This window comes from Hylaeus volcanicus, chromosome 7 (assembly GCF_026283585.1).
Source record: "Hylaeus volcanicus isolate JK05 chromosome 7, UHH_iyHylVolc1.0_haploid, whole genome shotgun sequence".
Lineage (NCBI taxonomy): Eukaryota > Metazoa > Arthropoda > Insecta > Hymenoptera > Colletidae > Hylaeus > Hylaeus volcanicus.
Genome location: NC_071982.1, coordinates 19,836,299 through 19,852,253, shown reverse-complemented (window position 1 = coordinate 19,852,253; position 15,955 = coordinate 19,836,299). Strand labels below are relative to the sequence as shown.

Genomic DNA, 15,955 nt, shown 5'->3' with positions numbered 1-15,955 from the left:
GCTTCATGGCAGTCGCGTGGCACTTTGTTTCGCGCAGTGGCGGTAATAGCAGTCGGCGAGGAATGCAGAGGGAAACGAAAATGGGACTCTGGACAGTGTTTAGATTCCATTTATCCGCGGCATCGGTTACCTTCCACATCCTCCCACGACAAACTGCCTTTCAACTCGAAGTCGTTGTTACACGCCCAGCCTTAATCCCCGCGTCAGGACAGGATCCGATAGGAGGACTTGGATTGCCCGTAGGATTTGGAGGATCTCAGCTAGGACTATATCCACACGTGCAGGATTTTGGCACGTTCGTTTGCTCGCCGAGATCGAACTATTATTCCCAAGACTTGGACGACGTTAATTGAAGTCCGATGATAGATGGGAATTCGAAGGATTCTCGCGCACTCGTTCGCGCGTGTTCGTTCGACTAACGATAAATATGTAGGTATGCAGATGCGGAGTATCGAGTTACGCTTCAGATTTCTCAGTAGATCTCGCGTTTGCATAAAAAAGAGAACGCCGGTGGGGAAATTGCGGTGGTCGTTAGTCGGCGCGGAAGTCGACGGGATCGACGGGCGTTTAAGTCAAGATCGAGCTTCATTGGGGTCGAGGGCTGAACCTGACATTGATCTAGCGAGAAATGTCAGTCGGTGCAGTTCCATTTAAGAGGGACGCCTCGAATGGATAGCTTTGCTTTAACCCTTTTGCTTCCCATTTAAAGCTCCCGATGGTACACGAACGGTATTCGATGGCCGGGTCGACCGACGTCGATAGTCATCGCACGTGGAAAGTCCGTTTTAGCTGCGAGTGAACAAGCGAAAAGAGAGGGGTTGCGTAATGCGCCGCGATAACCGCAGCGCGCTTCTAATTAATCGCTATGCCCGTTCGGAATTCATCTCTACCGTGATTACAGGTGCGCGTTCGTATTCGTTCGGTTTCGGGCTCGATTTTGCTCGTCCCGAACGCTGGAATTCCAGGTTTTACCCGCGGATATCGGTTTCGTTTGTTTACGCGACCGTCGAGTTGGTCGCTTAAAGAAATCGAAGAAGACGATTCGAGTTAACCCTTCGCGATCATTTAACGCCTGGAAATTGGTACGAACGCGAAACATAGTCGGCAACTTTTTGATATCGGAATGGTGGAAAAGGAACACGAGATTACATCGTAGGGGCAGTTGTGTGCCTTCGAATACCGATTCGCATTCGACTATACTCTCGTAATTCTCGGCGCGGCGAGCGAAGAGGGGAGACTTTTATTTCCTGGTCACGCGAACCGAGAGGGAAAAATGAAAGAAGACGGGAGCAGAGCGCGTGCTCAAACGAAGGTAAAACGCGGCATAAATAAAGTATGAAGCTAGCAGGAGAGTCGGTTTACTGGGTCGAGCCACGAGCCAACTTTTCCGCGAAGATTTAGTCTGGCGAAGATTCAGTCTGGCGAAAATTAAAATTCATAAAGGATAGCCAGGCCTTAGCGAACCTGTCCGCGACCCTGGAACCTCCTCCTGCAAGGTAACGTAAGCCCGGGTCTCGTTTTTAGAAATTTCGAAATCCATCCATTCGGAGCGCGATACAGGCATTTCAATCTTCCTCTACTTTCGCATAAGAGATACACTTTGCTTTGGATAAACTTTACAATCTATTTCTCAACGCTTACATTCGTACAATAATAAAAGAAATCAACATCGATGAAAGGGATCCTGGGATCGAGTATAGCAGCCGACGGCTGACCGAGCTTCGCCTTATTTCTCCTTGGCCTTTGTTGGTTTTCATGCTGGGAACGTATCGCAATTAATGCCGCGCTCAGCGCGAGCACAAAGGAACGGTTCGCTCCAAATGAACGGCACGTCGATCGATACCCATGGAGAATCCTTCATATTCCAGCAGATACGTTTCAATGGCTCGTTGCGATCAGACTTGGGACCACTTTCGACCCATGATACTTAGATACGCTCATCTCCGGTTGGATCCAAGGTCGTTTCCTTTCTATCTTCGCGACGTTTAATCGTCTAATATCGATTACCGGTAATTGGCGCAGGTTATACCATCTAACTTCCTCCGACGGATCTCTACGTCTAGCGTAGTATAAGGTAATTTGGATGAATGTATATATATATATATATAATAAAAGACACTATATGATACAGTCCGATAAAAGGATTTATGAAACAGGGGTTCGAAGCAAAGAAGGACAAGTATTAAACATACCTGTGACGAAACGGAGCAATCGTAACGGTAACGATGTCGAAAGATGACGTCGATCGTCGTTGCATGCACGAAACCGTGCGGACCAGTTATCCAGGGGTCCTTCGCGGGCGAATGATTCTCCATCGACTCCGATCCTTATCGTTCTTCGAAGAGGGCACAACGAAAGGGTTGTCAGACCCAGCAGTGACGTAGAAATCCTCAGGAATGCGGTTGCTCTTGAGCGGTTCGACCGGTTCGACGCACTCCGTGTCCAACGCCTGGGTTTTTCCACTTTTTGCCATTCCATCCACCTTCGAGCATCCCCTGTTCACCGTCTGGCCGGATCATTCTTCGTCGAGCAAACGTTGACTGTCTCCTGTCCATCCGGGACACCTTCGATCGTAAAGTCTCTCCAAAGGCATCGGCTTTTCAAGCTAAGGGCAACGAGCGTTTTTTAATTGCAGCGGCTCGAGAGCTCACGGGACGAAGCCAACCTCCAAAGTTTTCTCCCTTAACGTTATCGCGAAAACTGTTGGAGCCACGGGCAAGTTTTTTAATTAAATTCTTTACGGTGCCCGACGGAGGATGACACGGTGAATACACCGTTAAAGAAAATGTATAAGAAAGTGAAAAAGTCGCTTTCATCACCTTTACTCTCGGTATTTTTTAAGAGACCAGGCGAACTACTGTGAGAGGGTTTCAGGATGGATATAGATAGACATACGAAGATATAGTACCGAGCATAAACTGCTACTATTGGTAAGGGGGATCTGATATTCGGGACGTGGAAGCCACTTGTCTGGCATCGATTTATTCCGGCAAGACTCGGTAGTATTCGGCTCACATTTCACGTGTATACATACCTTACTGCGAATGTGTCATAAACATAGAAAGATATAGACCGAGCCTTTGTACGAGGCTGCTGATAATCAGTGATTTTCGACTGTAATACGCAACTACGAAAATTTGAACATAGTCGAAGTCAGATACGTTCTTCCTCTTCGCGATTATCAGTTGCCCTTCGTACAAAGGCTCGGTCCATATCTTCATATGTCTATGCTACCGACCGACTGTTCGTCAACAGTTGTCGATGATGCTCTGTTAAACGGTTAAACGAAAGAGCTCGTGTGCCGCCAAAAAAGCGCCGATCGGCGAATTCTTCCACTACTTTACTCGAAATTCATGATAAGCCGCGTAAAATGAACAGTCGTATAAATTTCCTTTAGATACCACAGTTTTTTAAAATTGAGTCGTTTGCACCCCAGCATCGGCTCGTTCGCGTTTGCGAGGACTCGAACGGACGTTCCTTAGGCGAGAACAGGATCCCCGTCTTGATTCGGGCCCTGAACTTCAAGGGAAGTACCATTTTCGTCGCGACACGTCACTCGGCTGCGTCCGGTCGCTGACGAGCGTCGTAAACTCGAGGAGTTCGTTTCACCTACGAAGACGGATGCAGCGGATCTTATAAAAATTTATCGGAAACTTTACGGCAGCTTTATCCGGTCCCGTTAGCTCCTGATTCCATTAACGTTCCATTTCTTTGGTCCGTGTCGTCACCGTTTTACGAGATCCGTGACCGTCTCTGCGCGTCTAGACTTGGGGCTCGTTTCGTCAGAGCCGACCAGACGTGCCGGGCGACGGCGTATTTGCGTTTGCATTTGTAATGCGCGAGTGGTTCGATCCGAAAGTTTTGCATGGCTTTAGGTTTTGTGGTCGTTCGCTTTTTGCTGGGGTGGAGAATTCGTTGCGATAATCAAAATAAAGAGAAATTTATTTTCGTTATTCGCGGCGAGATCCCGCAGGAATTAATTTCGTTCTCGGTCGTTCGACCGCTGCAGTCGCCAAGGATAGGGGTTCTTGGCGGAGCCAAAGAACGATCGATTTTTCTGATTGGCTTCCGGGAATCCTATTTATAGGCAGACACACCTGAATGAATGACTTCGGCGTGCGTGTCTGCAGGGTTTCAAACAGGTTCCGTCGAGTTTTACGGGCGTCAGCTAATCAAGCATGCAAGAAAGGTCTCCTTGTTCCCTGGCCGGCCGATGGGTTTTGTCCATGGTCATCGAGGCGCGGGGTCCCCTGTGGAATGTGCACCTAGCTAGTTGGCCATAATTAACCGAAGATATCCGGCCACGTTCCCTAGCTAACGGAGGGTATTGGAACCACCACTTTTTGCACACCCTTACGTCGACGGGTCCTCTTCCTGCCCGATCCTTGGGGGGTTATTGCGTCACGGGAATCGTTGCGTCGATATTCTTCCAGCCTAGGATTCATCCTCTTTTTATCAAAAGAGCGCTTTTTTTTGTAGTTTCTCGGTTACATAAACGTCACTATCGTCGGAGAAAACGCAGAATCGAGTCGAAGTCTCGAAAATTCCTTCGCGTACCGTTCAAATGTATTCGTTAGCTTCTTGAATTATTCCCCGCGCAACGGCACGACGATAATTGAGGCAGTGACGCGAACTTAATTCAGTTGTTTGTTAACGCGAAGGAAACGACCAGGGCTCGAAACAGCCGCGGAGTCACTTTAAACGTTTCGATCGAAATATTTTTTTTTTTAAAGCAGTTCGCACATCGAAAACGCTTCGTTCGTTGGAACCCGTTCGGTTCTCGTTTCTCTGAAAAAATCTGCCTCGTTAAACGCAAAGTTTCCTCGAAGGAAACACAGATACTCTGTAAACGTCGACGAAACAATCGGTGATTTCAATGCGCGCATAAACCGATTCGACATGGTTTCCAGCGATAAAACGCCCTAACACTGACCATTCCACTGTAAAACGGTTAACGCGGCATCGAAGACGCATCGCGCGTCGTAACAGGTTATTTTAACGTTCATTGTCTTCTCTTTGTTGCAGGTGAGTAAACTTTCTGTCCTGTTCACTTTGCACCGCAGCAAGTTCTTCCGGCACGTAAGTACGCATTCTCGAAACTCGGATGGAAACTCGACGAGCACGTCGGACGATCCGGCTTCGGGGAAGCCAGGATCGAGGGAATCATCGATATTTGGCTGCTCGTTCCGAACCGTTATCGGTAAGATTGCAATCTTGCGAATTTAACTCTTTATAATTCCACGGTGTCGCGAATCCTTTACAGCAGTCCCTCGCTAATCCCGTGCAACAATTTTAATTGCAAACGCAATTTCGAAACGTAACGAAAAACGTAACCGTTTGTAGCTTTCTCGTGTAAAATTCGCGTTTCATTTTCACCGTCCATTTGCCGCGGTCGAGTTTCACGCGCCAGCAAAGTGTTGCTTTTCTCGCAATTGCTTCGAATTTATCTCGCGTGGTAGTGCCTGCAAGAAGGAAATTACAAAAAAAAAGAAAATAAATAAAAATAAAAAAAAAAACAATTCAGCGTTTCGAGCAGCGTTTTTTGACGAGCGCAATAAGTCCAGAAGCTTCGCTCGAGCGTCGATAAAGTTAAAGAAGATGTACGAGCGGCGTTAAAACCACGAACGAACGGTTTCTCTGGATAAACTTTTCTTGTTTTCGCGCGAATCGCTCGGTTTACACGCAACGGTGTTTTCGTTACCGGTGGAATTTATCGTGGATCTGGACCGGGACAGGCGAAACGCTATCACCGATCGTGTATTTTGCTTGCGGAATTTCCGCGGGCGCGCTCGAATATTAATAAACCCACTCTAACGATATTTCGAATATCGATTTACACGGCGGAGCGGTGTGCCGCTGTTTCCGTCGATTGAGAAATCTCGCGCCAGCTTGGTGAATAATGAAATTAAAAATCTCGTTCCTCGCTTTTTATGCGAGAATTAATTGCCTCTACCGCGGTAGTAGTTTCGCGCTCAAACGACCGTGATTTCTGATTTCGAAGAGAAAGAGTCCGCGAGCGAAAGCATCATTTTACAAAGGCACGCGACAGCAGGGTACGAAGACGTCCAAAGACTTTCGAAGCCTATTGTAACAAATGATCGAACAGTATTTATCGGCGTCCGGAAAGGTGTGCTGGACATTTTAACATTCCGCCGACTCGTGCAGCGGAACGACCTCATTGGCCAGGTATGGGTCAAGCCCAACCGGGAATTTTCTATTTAAGCGCGGCACAAGGTGCCAATTAAGCGTTCGTCGAAATCGTTCGGTATAAATCTTTTGCCCGTTATTCCCTTTCTTTGTTGCGAAATGACGGCTGATCAGAGCCATCCGTCTCTGCGTCAAGCGACGGCACGTTTGTCTTCGAACGTCCTCGTTAACATCGAGAACGCTTTTAGATTAGGCAACGACGCGCTTGCCGAGACGTTGATTATTAATTAAATATTAAGTTCGCTCCAGAGCTCTTTTGTCGGCCGCAGACACGTTCACTTTTATCGGAATTTAGGCGTTCCACGGGGCGTAAGACAGTTCATAGAATATTCATAAGGTTGCACGGTTTAATTATGTTTGCAATTATGAAAGCATAATTATCTCGCGATGCAAATCCCCTAGACAAACCGGCGCACGATTTAGCGCGTTGCTTTAATGTGTTTGCTCGTTCCGCTCGTATCAAAATCGCTGCAACGTTGGCAGTTTAGCTCGGGAATTACTTCGTTTATTTCAAGTAATAAAAGGAAATATATTAGGAAGCGTTGGAGCCATTTTTGTAGCCGTCGAATAAAAGGAAAGGTTAAACGAATTCTCTCCTCGGGAACGCGGCTCGCTCGAAAATATGTTTTTCGCCGAACAATATCGAGAGGAATTTCCAGACGTCCGTCTACCCCAGGAAAATTATCTTCGACGAGTGATCTAATTCGTCGGCGATCGTGACTCGAGGCTCCTAAGAGAAACCTTTCGCGATGCTGCCACTGGAAACATTACGTTTTACTGCGAAAAGCGATTCGTCGACGTCTAAATTTACCAACGAGCACGGTTCCTTTTTTCGGGAACGATTCGCGGTTCGGTTTTTCTCTTCGCGGGAGGGACCGCTGGTCCACGACCTTAATCCCGATGTAATCGCTTTTCGTCATTAAGGGCTCTTCGGTGGTTGTCCAAGCGATACCGGTCCAGCGTTTAGCTTCGTCGCTCGGGAGTCACCGAATTAACAAATCAGATGGAAGATGTCTCTTGGAACCATAGCCTTTGTCGAAGCAGCTCTTCCATCGGAGAAATTGATACCTTTTAATCTTCTCGACCAGTTCTTAATGTTGGAAGCAGCGCTGAGACTTTTCGATAATCTATGGGTATCGGAACATCGTTTCATGGATCATGGGTATATCATCGTTTCGGAATGTTCGAGTATCTGTCCGAGTCAGGCTGGCTCCTTCTAATCAGACTGGAAAGGTTAAATCGATGAAATTCCGTTCGTATCTTTTCATCTAACGTTCGCGGTTGAAAGATTAATTTTAGAACGAGGAAATACGTGTCTGAAAGCCCCGTGCACGTTTAGTATCCTCGTGGGAATAATTATTGCGATACGCGATCAACGTTCTGTCGATTTTCTGCGCTGCGGTCGCTCTCGTTGAACGGTTCCGAGTCATTTGCAATCAGCATGCAATTCAACGATCTTACGCGATCGGCGCAGCTGTGCTTTATGGAATAATAATCGCGTTGATACACGAGTGCCTGTAGCATCGTCTCGCCGTTGTTTCCAGTTCACGGGCCGCTGTGTTTCGCCGACAGGGAAACGACACAATGACAGATAAAAGTAAGAAACGATGTCTCGTTCCACGTCGATGCAGGTACAACTATTTTTCTCGGTGCCTTTTCGCCTTCCGTTCTTTCTATCTGTTTTTTTTTCTTTCGTTTGAGCGTTTTTTTTTTGTTTGTTTTTGTTCATGCATCTTGACATTCCATTACGGCAGGAATCTTTCGTCGGCGCATTGTCAAGAAGTCGCGTTTCCCTGCCCCTTTCTTTTTTTCTCTTCTTGTGTCGGAATACTTCGGCGCAGAAGCACTCGGACGAAAACAAGGGCCGAACACCGGCCACTTTTCTTTCTCCGACTGTTTTCCTCTTCTGTTCAAACCGTGCGCATAATGCGAACGGTAATTGCGAAGGTAGAAGGAAACGAATTAGGAATCGGGGACACGGTCGAAGAATCTGTGTTCTGTGCTCTATGTTCGAAAGCATTTTTTCAAATGATAAATACTCGAATGGAAAAACGGTCGGAGGTTTCTCACCCCTTCGACCCAGATAGTACAGGTGGAAAAAATTCGATACCTCGCGCAAGAGCGCAGAACACGAACAGGACTTTCATCGCGACGGGGAAACTCGGGAACGGTCGGGGCGAAAAGTGTCGGTGCAAACTGTTATGAATTATGCTCCGCGACGCGTGAATTTCTCAATCGACGCGACGCCGAACGCCCATCGCTGTGTCGCAAATTGGAAAGTTTGCCACGGCGAACTCGAGGGCCGGCAATTATACGACGTTTTATTAAAGTTACGCCCAGCCACGGGCGTCGGCGTCGGCGTCGATTGGATCAGCTGGCGTTCAAGTTTTATTCGATCGGGACCGGAACTCTCGGAAATTAATTACCAAGCAAACTCCGGGTATGCGGTGTATTGCTTCTTCGACCGTTCGCTCAGATTTATAAGTTCCGTTCAAAGACGTTTCGAGGCATCAACGCTCCGCCGATGGGAATTCGATAAATTCTCTAAAGAACTTGCCCAACTTTACGCGAATCAGCGGCAACTCGACCAGTACGATAACGACTCCGAGATTGTGACTCGAGCGTGTGCCACCGAGTGACAAGCTTCGGGTCCAGGCTGACGACAAAGAGAATATTTACGAGTATTTTCGGATTTTAATTTGTCGAAATTGGAAGCACACCGGTTAATATCTCGGCTGGGTCTTCTTTTTCCTCTGTGCTCCCTTCGTTGCCCGTAGAAGGTTAAATGTCACGGGAAATGTTATCCAGGGGAAATAAAAAGAAATGCCCGTTACGTAAACGATACCTATTTACGCTCCAATTTTCCTCTTGTCGATTTCTTTACAATATCGCCGACGGCAGAAATTTTCATCTCTTTGATAAACAGAGCATGTAATACAGCGGCGTACAGTTATGAATGCTAGCAATGTTTCCTTTATTGTGACATCGTTCAAACCGGCGCAACTCTGCACTCTTCCATTTAAACCGTGGCACTCGTATCCGTGCATACGTTCTCGTTCCCGATCTTTTATTCCAACTTGGATTCGCGTAGAAGGAAAAGTGATCGTTTAAAAATGACATCTACGGTAACTGACCCGCGCGGAGTCGTTCGTCTCGTCAACCAGAATCGAAAGTTATGCGTTCCGCGAATCGTGCTTATTTCCTCTGGAAAATACAAGCACGTGGTGAGTCACGTCACGTGGCGTGACTCACCTGTGCCGTGAACACGTGCGGGGTGGTTTACGTCTTATCGATATCGCGTTCGAATTCTGGCAATTCCAGCGAGACGTAAACGTTATTCGTTCCCAGATGGAATTAGCTCGATTAGCAAACGCCTCATCGACGCCGACGGAGGGAAATACGATGAACGTTTATGCCAGTCACAAAGCGTTTCTCTAGGTACATTCCGATCACGATACTTGGCGAGTACTCCTTGCACCTCGCGTTCAACGTTGCACGCATCCTTATCGAGTGGCATTCCTCGTTATTTGTCGCGACTCGTCTACGATATTTTCAACGTAGGTGCAATTAATATCTCGAAGTACTGTCTCGAAATAAGCAACTCGGGCGGGACCGGTGGACCTCGGAACGTATTGTTTCGGAGAATACACACTCCAGAGAAAGAGAAAGCATTACACATCTTTTGTGCTCTTTCGACTGTGCTCTCCACTCGTTTCTTTTTGGATCTCTCACTCGGCGTGCGACTTCAAACAAAAAGAGTCACCGAATTGCTTATTTCGAGGCAATACTGTATACGTCGGTTAACTTTCATCCAGAACGCTTCAACTATTTTGGACAACATCGGTGGTGGCTTGGGAATTAGAGAAATCGTAGTCCTCTACGAAACAAATAGAATAGCAATGGTATTTATACGTCTGTCCGACGTCTACCAAGAAGTGATTTATCATTTATGACGTCTACGTGTCGAATGTTTACGCTTCGTGAATCGAAACAACGACTCGAAGCATTGCCCGTACAAACAAGGCGAGACCCTGGAACCTAAAAAAGGTGGGCCTCTGCAAGGAAACGCGTTGTAGAGTATGTCGCAACCCTACGCGTTCGGCCAAACAAACCTTCGATCATTTCACCGAGCGAAACTTACCCAGAAATAAAAAAAAATTGCGTTTGACTGAACGATAAAAATCTGACTTCTGCGCTTGATTACAATGCTCGTTCGCGAGTTTAACGTATTACCGAGCCGATCATAAATAATGTAATCCTCCTCGAAACTTCGTCGATGACATTTACCGATAACGAACGATCGCAATCGCTCGCGATTGATAACGGATCACGGATGACACTCAGAATCCACGAGACTACCCGAGGAGAAGATCGAGTGCCACGAGTTCTCGGAATCAGTTTCGATTCGACCAATCGAAATCGTGGAATTAATCGTTCAACCTTGTGATTTTCTCAAGTTCTTGCTCTATAGTTCGTACAGGATAGCATGCTTGTTTATCGAGTCACAAATTTTCCAAGTCTCCTAGCTACGATAGCAGATTAGTTGGTTAATTATTTGATTAATTACTCAGAGTGGAAACAGTAGTATCTGGATAATTGTCTCAGTTTTCAGATAACGTTCGTCTCGATGACGACGTTATTTTTCCGAAACTCGCCATAAGCGATTGCGAGGGTCTCAGCCTTCGTTGGGATCCAAAGTGCATTTTTTATCCTTCCGCGATACGAGCGCAGCTGTTATTCCATGTTATTCGTTCGATAAGCACACATTTTTTTTTTTTATTTATTTATTCCCTCGTGGAGTGTAACGAAAATAGAGAGAACGCTTAGGAGTTACTGTTTCGCGATGCTCGGTGCGCAGCGAGTCACGTCTCGAGGTCCAAATGCGCGATGAAATATTTCGTTTTTTTATCGGTCGACGACTTTCACTGTCGTGCAACCAACCATCTAATTACGCAACGGAACAATCAGGTTCGACCGCTCCGGTGCATTCTTCTTCTCCTTTCCGCCATGTTACCTTGGTCCCGCGACAACTTCGCGAAATTTCAAAGTAACCTACGCTGACGTTGCTCGCCTGGCGGTTTATTGTTCCACGAGGCGGAATAAATCTTCGTTTTACGAGAAAAACTTGTGGTCCCCGCGGGACTTCCTTATCGATCCTTCCTGTACGCCATGGCTTCGCTCGATAATCGCCATCGGTAACGTTTTCGCAAATTATTTTTTATTCGGATAAATTAGACGACGCGAGCATAGTACGCAGGGTTTACTTCATTGATCATTCGATAAATCTACCGCGGCGTTGCATAAACTTCAATTGCTGTCGCAAGAAGCCATACAGGGAGCAGTAAAATTTCTAGTGGACACTTACCGTTGACTGTAATACCCCACGCGTAGACACGTTGTTTAACGATGCTGATTCATCTCCGCTCCATCGCCTCTGGCGTGGATGAGCTTTTATGCCCATTCCACGCTTGGAGGAATCGTGGGATCTGAAAATAACGAACAGCTATTCAGCGTAATCATGGCGTTAGGATTCTGCCCGGGTTCATCGGAGGAGGATGTGACGACGGTCACGTAAGTACAGGGCCGGCGCAAGACAGGTGGCCCCGCGGTCTACGAGAATTACCCAATTAAAACGCACCAATTTTGATTAATTTTTTAACGAATGATGTCATTAACGGACGCAGGACATTTTTTTAGTACCGATGACTCAGTTTAAAGGAGCGACAAAAATCATCAAAGTGTTATTATTTAACATTCATCTTATAAAAAATATATAATATGTAACGGCATTTGTAGATAGATAATTTCTCGTTGTAAAATTGAAGTGTAGGATTCGTATGTGAATTTAAGCCTCGCGAAAGGTCACGCCGGCCCTGGTCACGTATAACGTACGCAACGACTCCGCGGTCTTCGAATTGTGTCAAAAGCTCGCTTATCTTTCTCCCGTTCGTTACTTCGAAACATCTTCTCGAGGCTTATCAGCGGATATTCGCGCCGAAGACGCAGCACTCTTTCCGAGAAGCCTAATACACGATGCTCGTTTCAGCGAACTACCGATCAACAAACTTGACGTGTCGCCTGCGATTATGGGTCGCGACCCGAAACGGGGTCGCGAGATTTTAATGCGAAACATTTGATATTCTAATCAGTAAATCGTCACAAAATATTTACATATCGTACTTAATATTTCTTGGATTGCGAACAAAAATTCACAATCATAAAAGAGGTCGCGAAAGAAAAAAGTTTAAGAAGCCCTGATTTAAAGTATCGATTCTTTGCGCGGAAATACCGCGAACGATAGACTTCCCTGAACGCGAAACCGATTAACACGTATTCGGTAATAAATCCTTGTCGCTTTCGCGAAATTTCTTATCGCCTGGATTTATATAAACAAATTCCGTGTAATTTCCTCTTGCGTCACGCGCGATCCACGAGGATGTGACACGGAAGGACACAACGAAAGGGTTAATGTCTGGCGTCCATTAAATTTTGATGCGTATCTCGGACCAGATATCTCGCGAGAGACAATTTCCTCGGTCCGTCGCGCTTTGTCGAGCTCCTAGACACGGGACATTTTGCAGCTTGCACGAGCCGCGCCGTTCTTGTGGCCAATTCGCCGACGATAATGCTCCGATACCGTGTCGTTCCCGCTGCAAGCACTCGAAGTAACGAGTCGTAATTGCAGCTCTGCGGGCGCGCGATTCGCGAACGCTGTGGCCCGTTCAAAGCGTATTAAAATCCGATATGGTAATGTTCGTAAACGTTCAACGTTTTACGGTACTTTGGCGGAAAATGGTAGCGCTCTCTAGATTCTAAAATCCAGGAAAACCGAAGACGACGGAATAGAGACAAAGACAATGGAACGCCAGGCTCGGCAACGTCTAACTATATTTCTGTTTATGTATTACGAAATATTCCGTAGATGCGGTTCGTCTGAACTGGAAATCATTCCCGCAGCAGATGCACCGCGCCAGTCGACGTAAAACAATTTCGCACCGACGACGAATCAGCGCTGTTTGCTTCCGGTATACGTGTCTCGAATGCCGTTTCTCAGCATCGCGGTCCACGTTGGGAATCAGCAGCAAAGCGTCGGGAAAAATTGTCCCGGTGTTTGCACGACTCGGTCTTCCCCAACTGTTCGGCTCGCTCGAAACGCGAAACGACGCATAACGAACGACGCGCGTGTTCGATGATGGTTTACCGAAAAGAACTTCCACGAAAAGCAGAAAAGAAGCACGCGCATACGTAGACACGGGACGATATGTGGCGCCTTCGAGGTAAATGGTAAATGAGATAGACTCGTTTTGCGTTTTCAGTAGCCAGAGCCATAAACCTGTCCTCCGGGGTACGTGAGGTCGGTGATAAGCACCCAGCTGATAAAGCTCTCGGCGTTGATAGAGGCTCAGCTTAAACGAAATTATTCCATTAGATAGTTAAAGAAGCAATTCCGAGCGAATGCATCGTACGGCGGACACCGCGACTTTCTTTCGACGAGCGAGACTCTACTTTTTCGATAGCTGGCTCACGTTCCGAATTGCCGCGATACCGGGAACTTGAAAATTTCGCCAAGGAAAAACCATATCTTCGTCGTTTGGCGTAAATAAAATATCCTGTTCCGACGCCACGCTTCGACTCTATTCGATTATGCAACCGCGTCGACGACGTTAGGCATCGTTCGATTCACGGCCGCGTCGGCGTCGTCGACAGACTTTTTCGCCGCGATATGACTTTGACCCAATTCACGGGGAACAACAGGATGATCCGACTACTCCTCGCTTCGAGCTCCGCCAACAGGCAGTTCCCCGAAGGGAATTGGGTCGCTGGTAATTCGTAGGAACGCTTCGATGCCGCGCGATGAAATGGCCCGCGTGTTGTTGTGCGTTTGGGAACGTTTTCCGTCTCGTCGAGTCGGCGATCATGCGTGTTCTTGTCGCGAACCTCTCGCACAAGAACACGCATTCACGCGAAATTCATCTAGTTCAGTGTTGGTCAAACTTTTTCGCCCTTGGCTCCATTCGGAGTTTCGTTTCCACGGCAGTTTTTCATTTTCTCTTTTATACCTTCCACATGTAGCCCTCGAGGACTTTGCGACCCGCTGGGGGTCCGTACGACCCCCGTTGAGAATCTCTGGTCTAGATGAGACTCGTGCGAACACTGCCTAGAGAGAGAGAGAGCAAGAGTTAATGGGCTGAATCGAATTAAGAACGAGCCGGTATTTTCATCGCTGCAATTCTCTAATTGGGCGCGGACGAATTGACCAATTGTTACCGTCGGTTTGCACGTCCGCCTGCGTTTAACCCCGAACCTTCGTTAAAGAAACGGCCACGGGACGCGCGAAAAAGAGAGGACGAAAGGACGGGACGGTAAAACCTATATTTGCCTTTTTTCTGCTCGAACAGACTACAGCGACTCTAATTTGGAATACACAATTTTCTGTGCGTAATTTTACCTCGGCCGATCTCGAAACATCCTTAACGTTGAACGTAAAGCGCATTCCGATAAGGAAAGGTGATTTCTCGTATATTCGCTCGTAATAAATTAAGCTGTCACCGACATACTTTCATTGAGAAATTTCTGTCTGTTTTTCTGCTGACTGTATCAAAACCATAACTGCGCACGCCAAGGTAAACAATGTTTCGTAAGCGATCCGTAGCTAAGATAATGCAAAGATTGCGATCAGTTCGAAGCGTCCGAGTAATCGAACCGTTATGAATCCATGTTTAACGGGAAGCTTTTGCGATGCCATTGCTTTTCGAAATTGAAACGGAAACGAACGTTCGCGTAGGAAGATGTTAGGCAACGAGTAAACGATGTTCCGCGGTCCGTCTAGCTGATGTTAAATAACGATCGTTAGACCGGTATTAACCGAACGGAGATTGCGAAATGACTTACGATCGGTAGATAGTTCGAAAGGTGTTTTGTCGCGATAACTTCCAATGTTTTCGCGTCGGATATCAGCTGTTTGCTCTAATGCAGTCCCGTGTTTGGAAGTGCTGATCTTGAGGAGCTCGCGGTTTATATCGTTATTATCAATTAGAATCTTTTATCACCGCCAAGAGATATCGGTATAGGTTGACAGAAATTTTTTTCCGCGAATCGTACTTCGTAGGAGAAGGTTGCTTAAAATTGAATCATTTTCGACGAAAAAAAAAATAAACTTGACGTCATCTTTGCGTTTGAAAAAAAATAAATAACTTTGGTGACACTTTTTTCAGGCGTTTTAGCGCTTACGTTACGCTGCGTCAGTATATCTCATTACGCGTGAAATAAACCGAGAAACGACGACAAAAAGGAGATGATAAATGAACGTTTTTTTTTTTTTTCAACTTTCTTTTACGATTAGGACGAAAAGCAAGATTTCAATTTCATGGGAACATTTTCTTCCACCGATCCCTTCGAAAGCGATGACAAATATTCCTTCCCGAGAAGGCACTCGTTATGCTCGTAATTGTTTCTTATTACCTGTAAACAGAAGCAATGTTTGTTACCGTTATCATTCAGCTGCTACCGTCAGCTGGTAGCAGTATGCGTGTACATGATCTTCCATAAACACGACGAATCGGTAGAATGATCGTTGATATTATTCTCCGAGAAATGATAGTCGCGTATAATAGAAAACAATTTACCGGTTTAAACGGAAACAATACTTTTACTTTATAACAACGTTAGATACATTAAACCGAATATATATCGTTCTTATTATGAAAATAAATAAACGAATACATCACAACACCGATGTGAACATCAT

The 15,955-nt window shown here is 46.4% G+C and overlaps 1 protein-coding gene and 1 long non-coding RNA gene across 6 annotated transcripts in view; one reads left to right on the top strand and one right to left on the bottom strand.

Annotated features, from left to right (window-relative positions):
• LOC128879321 (TLD domain-containing protein 2) overlaps window positions 1-15,955 on the top strand; it is a 126,593-nt gene that overhangs the window by 41,597 nt on the left and 69,041 nt on the right. For 2 of the 5 annotated variants that reach the window (XM_054128358.1, XM_054128360.1), the window contains exon 2: window positions 5,026-5,200. The exons of the other annotated variants lie outside the window; for them this stretch is intronic. The gene's annotated coding sequence lies outside the window, so the exon portion shown is untranslated. The remainder of the gene's footprint in view (window positions 1-5,025; window positions 5,201-15,955) is intronic. 5 annotated transcript variants of the gene reach the window in all.
• LOC128879340 (uncharacterized) lies at window positions 1,699-11,920 on the bottom strand. The gene is made up of 3 exons (XR_008457604.1): window positions 11,573-11,920; window positions 2,193-2,605; window positions 1,699-2,059 (listed from the first exon to the last, which is right to left on the bottom strand). It is a non-coding gene; the product is annotated as an uncharacterized LOC128879340 (long non-coding RNA).